This window comes from Agelaius phoeniceus, chromosome Z (assembly GCF_051311805.1).
Source record: "Agelaius phoeniceus isolate bAgePho1 chromosome Z, bAgePho1.hap1, whole genome shotgun sequence".
Classification (NCBI taxonomy): Eukaryota; Metazoa; Chordata; class Aves; order Passeriformes; family Icteridae; genus Agelaius; species Agelaius phoeniceus.
Window position 1 is genome coordinate 71,821,874 of NC_135303.1, and position 17,436 is coordinate 71,839,309.

The 17,436-nt window shown below is 41.7% G+C and overlaps 1 long non-coding RNA gene across 1 annotated transcript in view; it reads left to right on the forward strand.

Annotated features, from left to right (window-relative positions):
• Positions 1-57: 57 nt before the first annotated feature.
• Positions 58-17,436, forward strand: part of LOC143692180 (uncharacterized) — a 102,626-nt gene continuing 85,247 nt past the window's right edge. Inside the window, exons 1-2 of the long non-coding RNA XR_013180034.1 lie at positions 58-678; positions 5,191-5,238. This is a non-coding gene — a long non-coding RNA (uncharacterized LOC143692180). The remainder of the gene's footprint in view (positions 679-5,190; positions 5,239-17,436) is intronic.

A 17,436-nucleotide genomic window follows, 5' to 3' on the forward strand; every position in this document is an offset into this window, starting at 1 on the left:
GGGCGGTGATAGAGGATTTTTTTTTTTTTTTTCCTTTTTTAACGTAAATCGGTTTGTGTTATTATGGCGCCGAGCTCTGCGCTAGTATCAAGCGTCAGGAGACATTTTCCCTGTCAAACGCTTCAAATGTCCAGTTGAAACAGATGGGAAAATTGAGGCGGAAGATGGGAAATGTCTATGTTTGAGCTAACTGCTCTGTTCCAGCCGTGTAGCAAGTCCTCTCGGTTTTGGTTCCCAACACATGATTTTGGTACACAGTTCAGCACTGAGGCAGAAAAAAAAAAATCAAGAATGTACTGATGGATTGAATTAGCTCAGCAATGGTCAGCTGCATATTAGATTTCTTTGAAAAAGACTTGGATAGATTTTAAGTAGGAAAGGATGGAGATACAGGAGAACAGGGGGGTATGACTGCTGGCAAATGAAATTTTCAGAATTCACTGGTCAAAAATCAAAGGTTTTAAAAATTTATTTACAGATTTTCAAATTATTCCCAGTACAGGTGAAGACCTCAGCATGGCAAGCATAAAACTATTAAAATGCCGTCTCTCTTTTCCAGCTGTCATGTGCGGACCCCTTCAAAGTTTAATCCACAGGTCTTGTCTCCTGTCAAAAAACCCCTCATTTAACAACTTGGAAACCTTGAAGCCCATGGATCCCCCACACCATGTCGACAAGGTTTGTAAGCAGGGGAGGGGTGAAAAGGCGTGTAGCTCGGTGCAGAGTGCGCCGTGTCCGGGAGATGGAGGTGTTGGCAAGCCCCGCGCCGGAGAGGCCGCGGACGAGAGGCGGCGGTGCTGGACAGCCCGGGAGCCGCGCACGGAGAGCAGGGGCCGTGGAACCGGGCACAGGGTGAGAATCACCCTCTAGGTCAGAAACATGGGGAGAAGGGGAGAAAAACAGGCTAGTAAGGCATAGGGGAGCGCTTTCTGGGACCAAAACGGGGAAACACAAAAAGAAAGGTACGAGTTAAATGACAGCATTGCAAAGCCCGGAGGATGCAGACACGCATCCACAATGCTTTTTCAGGGTGGGTGTATGTGGCATACTGAGGCAGGCTGCTGCCCATCAGTGGCTCTCCTACTCAGACAGGTGGTGTTACAGTTGCCAGCCTGCCAGTTCACTTAGCTGGTCCCCACTGAGTGCCTCCCGAACATAGGTCTCAAGCACCTGTGCCAAGTGGCATCCTCTTGGGGGCTGGGGGGTTGCATGGCATCCCTGCCGAGGGTCTGCACTCCAGCAGGACCCCTGGCTCAAAGGAAACTCCTGGAAGGACATGTGTCCTGCCACCTGTATCTACATAAAACATACATAGGACATGAACTTAGACCAGGGTGTAATCTTGACATACTAGAAATCCACTCCTGGCTTGGTGCAATTGTACTTGATTTGGCCAAGAGGTGTCTTGGCGTCAGCATGTGAACTCTATTATATGTGAAAACACATAATAACTTCACTAGTTTTGAAAATACATGTTACTAGGTCCTGCCAGGGCTTATCAGATGCGCAAATTCATACGTTCTAGTGGAGCCCCACTGCACACACAGATGGTTACTATCCTGCTGCAAAGATGGGGTCAGGTACCTAAAAAAGAAAATTGCAGTATGAAAAACCACATAGTGAAACTGGTTCAGGTTGTTCAGGGGAATGGTGAAAATAATGACTACTAGTGAGAGCAAAGTTGGTGTCTACAGGAACAGCTGAAGGAGAGGGAAGCTGAAGTCCCAGAACGAATAGACCTAAACCCACAAACTTCATGACTGAAAAGGAAGATGTGCAGAGTATGGGGTTCTTGGATAGAATTTGAAAGGACTTTATTTAAACCATGCAAAACATGCAGAAAAGGTTAGAAAATCAGGACATAATGTATCTGTATGTCTCACAAAAGATCTGTTGTTTCATTTAGTTCTAAATGTGTATTAAGCTATGGTTTCTGTTTGCTTGAATGTTGTGTACTCCTGAAGACTTAAATTGTGAAATCAGAGTATCAAAAAGGTTAGAAATCTGTGGGAAAGAGTAGTTGAAGTGGTCCTAAGGGGTCTGTGTTTCTCCTCAGTGAGAATGTGATGTGGTAAGAAGGAGAATACTGGTGTAACAAATGTCCCTGTGAAATGATAAACCTGATTGTTACTGCAACCTAGTGAGACTAGGGGAAATTTGGAAGGAAAAGGCTCAGAGAAATTTGGGAGGATAAATTTTTGCATTTTGTCCACTAAATGAGATCTTGGAGCAAAAATCCAAGGAAGCAAAAAAGGTCCTCTTTTTAAGCTATGTACTTCTTTTTGTTATTTCAGGATTACAATTAACTATTGTAGATTAGGGGAAAAAAAATTTTCCTCCCTGTGAAAGCAAAACTTGTGCTCAGTGAAGAACTGCAGTCATTTAAAGTTTACACTTTTGTTCTGTAAAGAAACATCAAGCATTTTCGCTCTGCCCTGAAAGAAATGATGTCTTCATTTGCCACCAAATGCAGGAACAGTTATCTAGAGATTGCTCTGGACTTAAGTCTATGGAGAGGCACACTCAGGATAGTGGCAAATGTCCTGGTGAGGGAGCTCTGGTAGAGCAGTGCATCCAATGGGCATTTATTTCAAGTTGTGCTTTTATGAAGAGATTTGTTTAGGAAATATCTTAATAACCTTGTGTTTATTGAGTAATGGTGACACAGATATCTGTTCCAGGAAAAACTCACTGGGATTAACTGAGTAATTGGAATGGCAGAAAATATCTTTTTGACTCGGCTTAGGAGGACAGTGACTTTGCTAAGACTTGACTTCTGCTCTTCCTCCTTTTGATTCTAATGCAAGCTGTGGTCCTTCATTTTTCAGCTAGCAGAGAACATCTAAGTAGAGAGCGGCATTATTGGGAAATGCACAGATATCCATTGTTCCTGTCATCATGCTAAAGCGACACACATAATTTTGCAAGAAATTTCAGATAGTTGGTGTCTGAGGAAGTGAGGAAAGGAGAGCAACTATCTCTGAAATAACATTGTGACTTGGATTGCTGTGAATCTCCATCTCTTCTTGTGCTGCTGCTATTGTATATATGTATCACTATGCAAACTAGTGAAATTACAGTGATAGAAGAGAAATAGAAGAGAAAGTAAAAAAAAATCCTTTGGTGTAGCAATGCAGAGAAAATGATGTAGCAAGAAAACCTAATTGTGATTTTAAAATGTCATTTTTCTGTAATAAAGCTCCAACATTAACTATGTAGCTGGCATGAAAAGGGAAAAAGTGGCTGATAGAAAATCAGAAGTGCCTGAAAATCAGCATCACTTTAGAGACTTTTGTGATTTCTTGTAATGTGACTTAAACCACCTATTTTATTTTTGCTGGGAAATTTGTAGCTGAGGTCAATATAGCAGAAAATAAAACTTGAGGGTTTCTGTGCTAGATTGAGGGTTGTGTCTTTATCAAACCATTCACAGAGGATGGTCCCTGTTCAAATTTACATAAAGCATGCTAAAATGTATGTTAGGCTGTATTCTATCTTGTTTGCTGCTCCCTGTCAGTAGGAAGAAGCAAAATGTTTAATTTTGCATCATCAGAATGCTTGAATTTAGATACAAGCAGACTTTTTTACTTGGACTTGTTAACACAACTTACTACTGGGGCAGTAGTTTTCCTTCTTCTCCCTGTGCTTGCTGCAGCCTGACACCATCTTCCTGGTGTGGCTCAGGCTCTGCTTGGCACAGACAAAGCCTCTGGTGGGGATCTGGCTGGTTCCAGCACTGCTGTGTTAAAACGCAGTCAGCCTCTTCCTTCTAGCTCTGTGCTCTGGTCTGTAGCCCTGCTGAGACCTAGTCTTCAGTCTGGCCTGGATTGTCCCCACAAAAATCAAGAGCCCCCAGAGATCAGTTCTGCCTTCTGTGTTCTCCCCTTCAGGGTTTGTCCCTTTGATAGTGGTGGTGCATGTGGAGAGCTGAGCATCTACCAAGGTCATGTGTGTGGTTTGATAAATGTTTAGTAAAAGGAACCCATACAGCAAGGGCCAGGAAAGTGATGTGGTTTCATAGGGATGTCACTTGTTGACTGGACCGCAGTCATAGGCCAGTGATTTTACAAGATCAATTCCTCATTCATATGAGTTTATTTAATAATAAATCTGAAATAAATATTTGAAATTGTCTTAGATATTTTTTTGCAACTTTCCAATCAGAATTAATTAGATACTATGAGTTGACCAACTGAATCATTAGAAATGATTCACTGCTTTCCTTTCTAAGGATGTGAATTAGCAGATGTTCTGTTTGCTGATGGAGTGCATTCTGCTTTAGGAAACCCATGGAGTGTGGCTAGTGTGAGTACAGACAACTACATGGTGCTAACTTTCTGTCTAAATTTAGAAGCTTCAGTTAGCTCTGATCTTATATTGTCTTCCCAGTGCCGGACCTGAGTGATAAGAAAAGGTGAACAACATAAATGTGTTGCTGAAAAGGTGAACAACATAAATGTCCTTTAATAGCATTTTGCCTCAAATTTTCCCTTTTCCCAGCATGACTGAAAGCATCAATTATGGGTTCACAATCATGTGAACATTAGCAATACAGTGTTGTCTTCCTGAGTTTCCATGATGATGCAATGATATTAATGGTTATTTTATGCCAGCTCACTTATGTTTTCTAAAAATTGTATAAAATTGAAGAGAGCTAGCAATGCGGGCAGGAGAGTAGATGGAGATGTGGTGAGTTCATGGCAGTAGATAATCTGAAACCTGTGACATGCTTCACCACCCTCTTGCCTTCCCTCAGAAACTACCAGGGGCTTAAAAAAAGAAGGCCTTGGTCATGTGTTACAAAAAAATATAATAAAATATGCTTTAATGCCCCTTCATTTGGACAAATACTGGTTGACTGTGCCTCACTGTATGTGGCTTTGTTCTGGTGTTAGCCACATGTGGCCCACAAGTAACTGCTTGGACCTCCAGTTCCTGGCCATGGAGGACTACAGATGTATGGGCTGGACATGATGTGGATAGTGTGCAAGCCCTGCCTCGTGAACAAGCCTGGTCAGAAAGCTATCCATTCTGACATAGATAAATGGAAGCTGTAGAAAAGTGATAGAAAGCAGAGTTCAGACTATTCTCTGTGGGTGATATTCCTCTTCATGTTTTATTTCCAGTTATTTTAAAATGAAGCCATAAATCGAAAGCAGAATTCACATTGCGCATTTATCTATTCTGCAGGCCTCCGGGAGGACAGCTGGACTACTTTATCAGAATGGAGAGTGGAAGGTATCTGACCATTGCTGAGCTCTTGTGTGAATATATGTGTACTGCTTGAACAGGCAGGTGTTCTACATTGTCCTGGGATATATCGTGGGTTTTTTTCCATACTGTTAACATCCATACTGGTATTCATCAGGTCTTGTTTTGACAAGGTTTATAATAGGACTTCATCTCTGGAGAACCAGGACTTAGGCTGAGGATGCATCTTTGCTTATATTGGAACATAGTGTTTTTTATTTTATTTTAAATTTAAAACCTCATTATGATAGCAGGTAATGTGAGAAGAGGAAGAAGGAGGAATTAAAGAAGGCACTGTGAACAAAGAAACATTTTTATCACCAAAACCATAGCAAGTAATAACAAGCAGGTTATCTGGAATGACATTCTAACCACTGAATCAATTAACCCTGAATGAAACTTTAGCTATTACTGAGGCATTTAGGATGGTCTTACTATGTGTGGATTCTCTTTTGTCTGGTAGTTGGGTCAAACTCATAGTGAAGACTTTCCCAGAGGGACACCAGTCTAGATCTCTGTCCTCCACCTGGGTGCATATTTTCACGAAACTCTGGGAACTGAATGTCTCTAGGACCTCTGTTGCTCCACCAGTAGCAAAGGCTGGCCACTAAGTGAAAATATCTTAGCAGGAGATGAAAGCAAAGCCACTGAAATGACCTGTAGATAATACTTGGGAGAGCAGTCTGGTAGGAAAACACACGGATGATCATAGATTGGTTTGGATTGGAAGAGACTTTAAAGGTCATCTTGTTCCAACTCATGGGCTGGGACACCTTTCACTAGACCAGGTCACCCCATCCAACCTGGCTGTGAACACTTTCAGGGATCCAGCAACAGTGAACTTTAGGAAATTAAGCTGTGAAATGGTTTGGTTGGCTTCTGGCACGTATGGCCAGGCTGTCTTGAGGTATGGGTTTGGCTCTAGCCCCAAGGGAACTCATCAACATGCCTGCTCACAGCTAATTCACTCTGTGAGATCTCACGGGTTGGTATGATGGAGGGTGGCTGGCTGGCTTGCTTAAGGGAGGGGGTTTGTGGAGTTGCTGGGTACCAAATGAGGTGTCTTCTCATAGTGTTGAGGAAGGAAGGGAGCCTGAGGGGTTGGAGAGTTGGAGTTCTTGTTGGAGAAACAATGGAAATGGAAATACACAAAATGAACTGTAGAAATGCTGCAGGGGAGATCTTGACGAAATCAGCAATTGAATTAAAATGGAGGTGCTCTGATGAACTACTTCTTGCTTCCTTTTCTTTCATAATCTGATCCTGCCTACAGCTCTGAAATAATGTTTTTGTACATCTCAGCTTGCTTCATCTGCTCCCACTTGCTGTTTGGCAAGGCTGAGTGTTTTCATGACTGGGCTGCAGAGTACTAGGCTCTTTGGCACAGCTGATAGCTGGGATCAAGGATTGCTTTGCATTCTGGCTTGGCAGGCCATGCTTCCTCTCACTGCAAATCCTTTTGGCTTTTGCCACCCAGACTTGTTCTTACCTGGCTGAGTATATCTCCCTCCACCCAGCTAATGGTGCAGCATTACCTTTCCGGCAGTGAAAATTAGCCCTTGCAAGAAGCATTGTTCAGCACTGCTTCTCTCCCAAGTGGACCAAGTGGAACCTGTGGGTCAGGTGGCTACAAACACATCCTTTCTTACTTGACAAGTGACAATCCTTCTCTAACAGAGCTTCCTTGACTTTTGGAGAGTCTAGAGCACTCTAGCTATATTTCACACAACCCTCTCTGTTACTCTATTTGTTCCAGGCAGTAAAAACTATTAAGAAAGGGGTATGGTCAGCCAGATGATTCCCCAGATAATTGTGGAAACATGTTTAATCTTACGTTGCTGTGAGTTCCCTGTCTGTTTCTTCATGCCAGTAGTCAGAACATTTATCATAACTCCTCTGAATTATCTCAGCATGCCATCATGTCAGGCAGAGCAAGAGTCTCCCTTTGAAGTGACCTTTCTTTCAGTAAGTGGATTTAGAAAAGAAAAGGAGAAAGGATTTTAGTAAAGATTATTGAAACAACCTGCAATCAGTGAGCTCACTCACAGTGGATGCTTCTGCTTGAACTGTTGCTTTGTGTTGTGTTGCTGAGTGCTTGTGTGCACTGTTGCTGAGTGCTTGTGTGCACTCAGACAGCAGCAGATGATGGGTGGCCTGCTAGGATCATAGATGATGAGGAGCGGGATCTGACACTGCTATCCACAAGTGTGGATCCTCTGAAACTAACAGAGTGGCCTGTTTTGTTAAATCTGGATCTGGTAGTGAATACAAAGACATATGGGATGTGGAAGAGGAAGATCACCAGAAGTCAGGAAATAGCACTGGAGTGAGTAGTTAGTCCACACTGGAGACGATCAAGCTGCTCTCTATCTCCTGATAAACAGTAACTGGGGTGAGCTAAGGGAGATGACATGTCTCAGTCCTTCTAGAGCAGCATATTAAGAAGGCTCATTTTTCTCATGGCTGAACCAGCTGGATGCACTTAAAATGTGCCATGGCCTGGAGAGCTTGAGTATCAAGCTATAAAAAACACAGCGACAGGCAGGCTGGAAGGATGGTGCTAGGTTTGGCTGTGCTCAGAGCTGTTTGGGTATCCTGCAGCTCAGCCTGAGCGTGCTGTGGTCAAAGGCTCAGCCAGAACAAGTGCATCCTGCATGGATGTAGAAGGATCCTTGCTCAGCTCAGCATCAGGCTGCTGAGAGCACACCCTTCCCAATGTGGCATAGCGGAAGAAGGTAAAGCAGGCCTGTTCCTCCCTTTGATCTACCCTGTAGACATATCTGGGACAGTGCTGGTATGAAACTGGCTTCAGCCTTGCCAGCTGTTTCAGATTCTGCCAGTGAAGGTGGGGACATCAGAGGAGTGATGGAATCTCACCTGGGGGATGTGTTAGCCCTATAGACTCTGGAGATGCACTGCTGGAGAAACATGAAGCTGCAGAGGGGATACAGTGATGAGGGTGGCACAGGAACACAGATATCTGAGCTGCTGAGAGAGAGATTTCAGCTCTGATGGTAGCCACATTGCACAAGAGGATCTAAGGAAAAGTCAGGAATGTAACTGGGACAACTTATATGTGTTGTAGCTTTGTATCATCTGCAGCACTGAGACAGCAACATTCCTCCCACTGTAGGTATTCCTGTCTGAAACTTTGGCAGTGTTACCAATAATAGCCATGACCAATCCTTTTTGCTCATTTCCCCCACAAAAATTGGCCTGTTACAGCCATACAGAGTGCATCAATGTCTCTGTGTTTGTACCTCTCATCAGGACCTATGGACCAATTTCAGGTGGAGATGTAGAAGCACTTATTTAAGGAAAAAAGTTATTAGAAATGATAGCCAGCATAGAGAGAAGAGATGCCACGGAGGGAACCTTTGAGAGGCCTGTGCCTCTCTGCATTCACCCTTTATTGAACTTCAGAGAAAACCTACATATGAAAGGTATATTTTTGATATTTCTTATAAAAGACATCTTCACCTGGAGCTTGTGCTCGATTGGAAAACCCCAGCCTAGGAGGCAGAGCGTCAGGAAACCTGATTCCAGTAGCTCAGTGACTTCCAGTGCTACTTCTCCCTTTCTCCCTTGCTCTCTTTAGTAGACATGCCGAACTGAGAGTGAGTTTGGCACAGTTCTTGGGCATCCTGACACCACAGGAACTGAACTAGGCAGAGAAGCTCACCTCACCTGCAGTGCTGCCACACCAGAGATATGCTGTGAGCAGGACTTGGAGGCAGCCAGGAGGCAGAGAAGGACTAGGAGTGAACCTGAGAGATGGAGCAGGTTTTGTTACTGAAGGCATGGAAGACCCAACCCCGTTCTACATTCTTTGGGAGTGCACCTATTAAGTGTAGCTCACTGAAGGGCATTGTTTCATTTGCCTGCATGTTTTGACAATGTGAGTTGTTACCAGGTTTTATTTGTGCTCTTTGGGGTTTCATTGGTTCACAGAGACCAAGCCCTCAAGGCACATGACAAGGGATATGAACTAGAAAGACAAGCAGCCTCATACTGCAAGAAGTCACGTTTCTTTATTGTAAACATGTGGAAATTCTTTGCTAAAAACACCGTATTGGAAAAACAAACTTTGATGGAAACTAGATCAAGGAATGACTGAGCCAATACAGTTCATATGAAAATAAAAAGTACTAAACCAAAGAAAGACATGTGCTTTCTTTGTTGTCATGCACTGATTTGAAACATTGTAATTGTGAATACAATTACAGTTTGTGTTTTTCCTGAAGTTTACAAGATTCTAGCTAGTCTTTTTTTTTCTCCTTTTTTTGTGTCTCCTTATGCTTCTTGGTTTTGGACATTACTGCAGAAGAGGCCATGAATTATGAGGAATATTTGTGTTACTATATTTCTGGCCAGGCTGAAATAAAGTATTTTCAAAATCTTTCCTGGAAGAAGAGGCATGGGGTGATGTCATTTTTCTAAACCAGGTAGTTTTGGATACTTGAAAACTATGCTTCCGGTCCTGGTTTCTCTGCAAATAAAATTACAGGACTCTCTATGTTGGAATTTTGTACTATCTGCTTTGCTGAGCTATACATTGCACATGCAACTATTTAATGTGGACTAAATTTCCATTTACATGACAGCCTCTTTGCCATTTGGGCAGTGCAGTGCAATACTTAACACTGATGTATGTACAGACACAGAGCTGCACACAAAGGCGTGCATTTACCTCTAAAATATATGCATGATACATCTATATCTAGATATAGGTTTTACAAAGAAATTCAGACAGCAAGTACAAAAGTTTTTTGTTACACATGATCATCGTGGTGTTCTCCTCTTGACACCAGTGAGAGAATGGTCAAGTGAAGAATAGAGGGTCAGCCCCTTTTTGTGGTGTATGTACTGTTAAAACAAACATCCTACTCTAAATGCTGATCATATGGAAATCAGTGCCAGTTTTGTCACTGATTCCAGAGCAATGAGGATTTGGCCCAAAATCTCAATTTACACCACCTTCTTAATGATTTTGTCTATTAAATTTAAATTGCTGGAGACTATAACATAAACATGGGGGGTAAAAAAAAGTAATAAAATGGTTTAATTTATTTCTAGGTCCATCAAACATTTGTGTTGATAGCAATTTGATGTTCTTAGTTTTCATTTTAAAATAAACAAAAACACTGTGATGGGTGATTTCCTAATTTCCTGTTAATAGAGTTTAAATTGAAAAGCATTTTTCAGTGGGAGAGCTGCTCATTAAATTTGTAGATAGCAATTTTGTTCCATTTTTAAGCTCTTCTCTTCTGGCTGGAGATCCTTGAGTCATAAGGCATTTATAGTTTCTTTAACAATACATCAAAACAACAGAATTCACATTTCCACATACCTCTGTAAAGATGTTAAAAGTGTATTTTGTTGTAACAAAGAAGAGCAAAATCACCAGGTTACAAGAGATAATCTAGACCCCTCAGGTTACAAGAGATAACCTGCAGCCCCTCCCCAGCCTTGAAACCCATGTCTATTTCTTCCCTCTGGTAGTGATTCACCTGTGTTAGTCCACAAGCAGACAAGCAAAAGACTACTCAAAATGAGGGCCCCAGCTGAGCCATGACCCTTGGTGAAGGTAGGACAGGATCATACCCATGACCCTGGGCACATATCAGATCTGCATGTTCTGTGGTCCAAGTTCCACCTAATTTAGAGCAGGTGGAAGAGAAAACTTGGGGACCAGGAGATGACACCTCTCCAGTGTACTGGTGCTCCAATGTTACCTAGGCTGTGCAGCTGGATTGCTGGGCAGGATAACTGTGTGAGCTCATAGGGCAGTGGGACCTATACATATTTGAAATCTTTAGTTTATCTATATACACTTCATCTTTCCCTCCTTGGAATCATAGCTATACATACACAGATCTTTTTGTATATGTATCTGTATCCATATCCATTCACATATATGTAAGTACATGTGCTCAGTAAGAGGTAGGAATTTCTTGCTGCTGATGAAGCTGTGGAGATATCTGGTGGGATATCTCAGATATCTGGTGGGATATCCCAACAGAAGGTTGTGATGGGCAGGTAGTGGGCCTAGGTGCAGGACTGCTGCAGGGTTATGCCAAACCACAGGCCCAATAAAATCCTTGTGTGAGGTGGTCCTCCTGAAGTGAATGGAGGCTCTAAAGCCAATACTTCACATGGTATGAGCAAGATATTAAAAGTGAATTGATTAGAAAGTAGAAACCCTGGTTAACAGCGACCATGGAAAGAGAAACAGGAAGAGTAGATGGCATTTTAATGGGGCTTTAGTTTAGCAACACATTTTGTTCTCTTAGGGAGTGATGCAGTGTAAAAGTGATTCCTTGATTCCAAATTTATCTGCTTTATTGGTTTTGTGTCACTGCCATAATTTTATTGATTTTTTCTTTTAACAGTGGGTCCATAAGAGGCCTCTTAAGCTAAAACATATAGTGAGTAAAATCTTCTACATTCATTTCACTTTGCAAGTCAGCCTCCTGTGTTTAAATTTGGTGTTCTGACATGCACTTTAAGGCTTATTGTAGCTGTATAAATGGCCATTATGTGGGAATAGGGGAGGGAGAATTCTGTCCTTGAGGCTCATTTTTGATGTCTCTGATTTGAGATTATTACCACTGTGGGTTTCATCAGTCATGTTGGATATGCAGTAAATGACCTCAGCTGTTTGGAAGCCATTAATCAACAAATCATCAACAAGATAAAAGTGTCTCTTTTTGTGTCTTTGAGTGTGAGGGACAGTGCCTGATTGTTCCTGAGACAATATAATCAGAAGAAAATTGCCGCTGATTTCTTTAGGAGTCAGTGCGGTTTTATTTTCCTGGTACCAAGCTTTCCTAGTGAGCATGTGAAATCTTGTGGGCTGATATCAAGGGATATTTTCTTGGCTGTTCACTCACTGCAAAGAAGTTCAGACACTGTAATGTCTTGATTTTATGAATGTGAGCAAGTTGTTTAGGAGATTTTGCCTATGACCTTGAAGTGAAGCAAGTGCACAAAGGATGTTGCTTGGACCTCTGATTTTTAAGTATGAAGAAACACAAAATCCCCAACAATTCTGCGAAAGCATATGAACGTTATCATATCTCCCATTCTGAAGAGGTGCAGGGAGCTAAGGAATTGTGTTTTATTATGGGGGATATGACCTGAGGGGATGGCATGAAGCTGTGTCCTGACACACATAGGTTTAGGTTCAATATTTTAGGAAAAGCTTTTTCGTCCAGAAGGTGGTTGGACACTGGAGCAGACTTCCCAAGGAAATGGTAATGACAGGAGGCTGGCTAGAGTTCAAGAAGCATTTGGAATACACTGTCAGGAATGTGGTTTGAGTCTTGGAGGTGTCCTGGGCAAAGCCTGGAGTTCCCTTCCTAGTCAGGATTCTGTGATTGTAAACTATGATTTACAGTCCACTGGTTTTTGGTGTTGATGGTCCAAAGCATGGACTACTTAAGAGATTCCTTTTAGTAGGCCTTCCAAGCTCAGTTCAATTTTCCTGGTGTATGTATTTATATTTTACCTTTAGCAGAGTTTGATGTTAATATCTTTTCGATCTTAAAATAGTAATTTGCAATGGGCTTTTGTAATGTGTCGGCTGCTTATGAAAATGTTTTACTTTACACAGCAATTCTGTCTGATAGAAGAGGGATATAGTATCAGGAAAACTTGATTTGAACCATCTTGAAATGTGTTGTGCAAGCCTGTAACATGACTCAGTGACATGCACTCACTCTGATGCATTTTTAAAACTCTTGCAAGTCAAACTCTCAGCCACTGCAACATTGTGCAGCTCTTTCTTGCATTTCCAGTATTTGTTCCATAAATACCTACTAATCTGTGCCAAACTTCAAAGAAGTCTCATCTGTTCCTCCTAAAATCTCTAGATTTCATTTAGTAGTACAATTGTACAGTGTAGAAGTGGGCCTCAAACCCTGGCATGCCTGTGTTCACAGCACAATTTTTGGAAGAGTCAGATTCACAGGGTAACCAATAACCTCTACAACAGAGGGAATGCAGACAATTTGTCCTTGTTTCCAACAGGAATGTACCAAGAAACACAAGAAAGTCAAAATGATGAAAGTTGTAAACAATTTTGCTTTCTAATTACCTTTATCTCACTTTCTTTACAGAGTTAAATGATCTGCATTGAATGATATGTATAAACCACTTTATCTGCTATTGGGTGATGCATTGCAAATGAGTTAGCAATTTTTTAGGGAAGGGGCTGTTGAACATCTATGTGTGTGCATGCACTGTCTAACAGAATGAGCATGGTTTCTAAGGATTACCACAGCAGTTATGCATTCTCCATGCCTGCTAAAGTTGCTAAAGCTCAAATAATAATATAGAGATACAACACCACATCCATACTTTTGTGTTGGAGACTTCTGAAACAAAGACACAGCACTGGTAGAGCAAGTGTACTAATAAATCAAGTGGGTTTGCATTATACATGTTAAAACCATGACCTACAGTACACCTACTCACCCATGAAGATTGGTGATAAAAAGGGAGAGGGACAACTAAGATTTCTGGTGGTAATTTTAGAAATCATATGGTAATTCAGCTAAGTTGCAGTTTTGCTAATGCATTCTGTGGCTGATGAAATTCTGCTGTAAATTACTGAATTACATATACTTATGAGTGCATGCATGAAAATCATAGTAAGTATAATTGCGTTGTCCTACAGACCGGTAAATGTGCTTCCTTCTCTGACTGGCATGGGAACTCAAGATCACTAGAAGGTAATAAAGTTAAATCTTGGTCTTCCAAACACTTCTGCATGTGCTCAGCTTTAAGGCTGTGCCTATGTCTGTTGCTGTTAATGGCACTCCTCAAGTGCTTAGAGGTGAATTTTTTGTAAAAGCTTGCAGGTGTGTAGGCTAATAGCATCCCAGTACTGGACCAAAAGAGAAGAAGAAAAAACAGTACCATATTAATTCAATATATGTATTTAAATTTTAATACATGTATTTAATTCAATTCAAAACATGTACCATATTAATTCAATACATGTATTTAAATTTTAATTATTTCTAATATTTCAGAGTATATTAGTAACTGTTCTGTAACATATTGACAATAGTAATGAAGTCTGAGTAATTCAAGGTCTGATTACATCATCTTGCTATTAGGTTGTGCTTAGAAGTAGAAGAGAAAGCACCAATATAAGTTCAAACAACAAAATATGATTCAGCAAAAAATGCCACTTGCACTAGATTTCTAAAACTTTTAGGAATATTGAGTAGCAAGTGTCTCTGCTTGTCTTACTAAATGAGGGTATTTAAATTAAATGGATAGCTTGGAGTCTTGATTTACTTGCAGTGTTTGTGGTAAGAGAAGCAGACTGTCTTTCAATTCGTATTTCTTGTATTCAGAACCCATAGAAACCTCCCAGATTTGGTCCCCATCACTTTCTTTGTGGAAGAGGCTTTGCTACTCTGTGTTGACCAGGTTGGAGCAGCATAAACTAGACCTGCCATACACACGGTGTTGTGGCATTGATTGTCACAGCTGTGAAGGCTAATGGTAGTTCCAGCTGGGGTTTGGTAAGGTACACTGATGGTGAGTCCAAGGATTTGTCTTGACTGGCCTGGGTGATGAGCACCATGAAGAAAAGATTTCTGTCTCAGCAAGCAAAGGCCAGATCCCCAGGAAGGCATCTGTCTTTCTACCAAAGTACCAGGGTGGTGAAAAAGGCTCTCATGGCTGATGGGCAGCTGTGGTTGAGATGGCTTCTCTTGCTTGTCTTGTCTACTTTGTAGTGCTTCCTTTACCTCCTCCCTGATGCTGTCATGAAGAGGTCACTGATATGAATCCTTTACATAGACCAAAAAGAAGGAAGATATGACCTCTCAAGCACACTGCCAGTTGTTTTAAGATGTTTCTGATTAATTATTCTATTTTAGCCATTTCAATGCTCAGCAGTCTTCATTTGTTAGTGTTGATAGTGGAAGTCCATGCCTTGCCTGAATCTGAGTTATTTTGACCAACAAACATGGGTCAATTCAAATCAATAGAAATGCCATTAACATCCAGTACTGTGAAAGATAATATGAACATTTCATATGCATTCAGTTTATTAAAATTTGCTAAAGTGTGAAATATGTATGACAAGTAATGATGTTTTAATCTTTCACCAAGGTAACAATTGAAAGCTGATTGATTCCATTCAGTAATTATAAAATCAAAATGATGGAAGATTGTAATCAAGAAGGATTCTGTCTCATACTTTGTCATGCTTCCATGCAAGATAAAATTCTTATTTGTAACATCTCTTTTATCTGAAAAGAAATCAAACTCCTATTTGCCAAGTTTAATGCTTGTGGCTAGTTGGACAGCAAACGTTTTTTTAAAACTCTGATGAGAAGAAAAAAGCAGCCTGCATCCACTAAAGCTGCCAGTTTTCCAGGAGAATGCCATGGAAGACAGTATTAAAGGCTTTACTAAAGTGCAGATAGACAACATCTACAGTCTTTCCCTCATCCACCTGGCAGGTTACCTGGTCATAAATGGAGATCAGGTTGGTCAGGCAGGGCCTGCTTTCACAGCCCCCTGCAGGCTAGGCCTGACCCCTTGGTTGTCCTGTATGTGCTGTATCCTTACAAGAGGATCTTTATTCCATAACCTACTCTAGTATTGGGGTCAGGCTGACAGGTTGTAGTTCCCCAGATCCTCCTTCTGGACCTTCTTGTGGATAGGCATCATGCTGTCCGGCTTTCAGTCATCTGGGACCTCTGTGGCTATCCAGGACTGATAATGATGGAGAGCAGCTTGGCAAGATCTTCTGCTACCTCCCTCCTTAGATTAATTTTATCTGGTGCCATACCCTTATGAATGTCTGAATTGCTCAGCAGGTCACTAACTACTTGTTCCTGGATTTCAGGGGGTCTTTTCTTCTCTCTATCCCTGTCTACCAGCTTACAGGAATGGTTGACCTGAGGACATTTAGTCTTTCTTTAAAAGACTGAGGAAAAGAAGGCACTTGTGAAACTTTAGTCAGCCGCTCATGGAATACATCTGCCTCTTCATTCAGGTTGTGTAGTCTGTAACAGACTCCCACCAGTGTATCTGCCTTGTTAGCCTTCCCCCTGATTTTTACTCATAGCCACTCAACCTTGTCATCACTGTCCTTGGACTCTGTGCAGTGAAACACCCCCTAACGTACAAAGCCAGTACACGGCCTCTGCTTCCCCACCCGACCCTTCTGAAGAGCCATTATAACCATCCTGGCAGCACTCCAGCCATGTGAGTCATCCCACCAACGTTCAGTGATGGTGACTGTCACAGCTTTCTTGCTGCCAATGGCTTCCTCCTGTTTGTTGTTCCTCCCTTGTTACCCATACTGTGTGCCCAGTGTGGGTGCTCTTCAGCTGGGCTACTGACTTCACCCCCAGTGCTGGCATGCCCACTATAGGCTTATCTCTGCTGAGCCTGGTTTTATCATATTCCCCCTTCAAACCTGGTTTAAAACTCTCTCAAACAGTCATGCCAACTCACTGGCTAGAATCCTTTTCCCTCTTTTAGACAAACTCAATCTCTTTCCAGCAGGCCTGGCACCATATACAACACTCTGTGAGCAAAAAAGCCAAAATTCCACTGGTGGCACCAGACTTTAAGTCACATATTGATCAGGTGGCTGTTCCTTTTGGCATTCTTGCCTGCTACTGAAGGAATTGAGGAAAACAACATCTATGCTCCTGTCCTTACAACCAGTTATCCCAGTGCCATGAAGTCCCCTTTGATTGCACTCAGACTTTTTGCCAACGTGGGCAACAACAGTGAATAATAATCAGTGTGCTGACTCAGTTCATGTAATTCAGCCTCACCCAGGCTCCAGGGGGGCAGCAGATTTCCCTGTGGAATGGGTCCTTTTGGCACATGGGAGCCTCAGTTCTCCTCAGAAGGAAGTCACGTAGAAAACACCAGGGATTTGCCTTTTATATGACCAAGGGGGAGACACCATTTAAAATGTCAATAAATAAATTTAAAAAAAATTAAAAATCAAGATTTCTTTGGTTTTCTAGTGACTCAGCAAAAGCAAAATGTGGCCCTGTATTTTTAGAAATAAAGAAATTTTAAATTCTTTTCAAGTGCAGCTTCTCACTGCAACATTTTGCTTGATGCAGGTTAATGGCTGACTGCTAAAAAAGAGGAATTCTCTCTCATTAGACAATAGAAACAATAGAGGTTTCT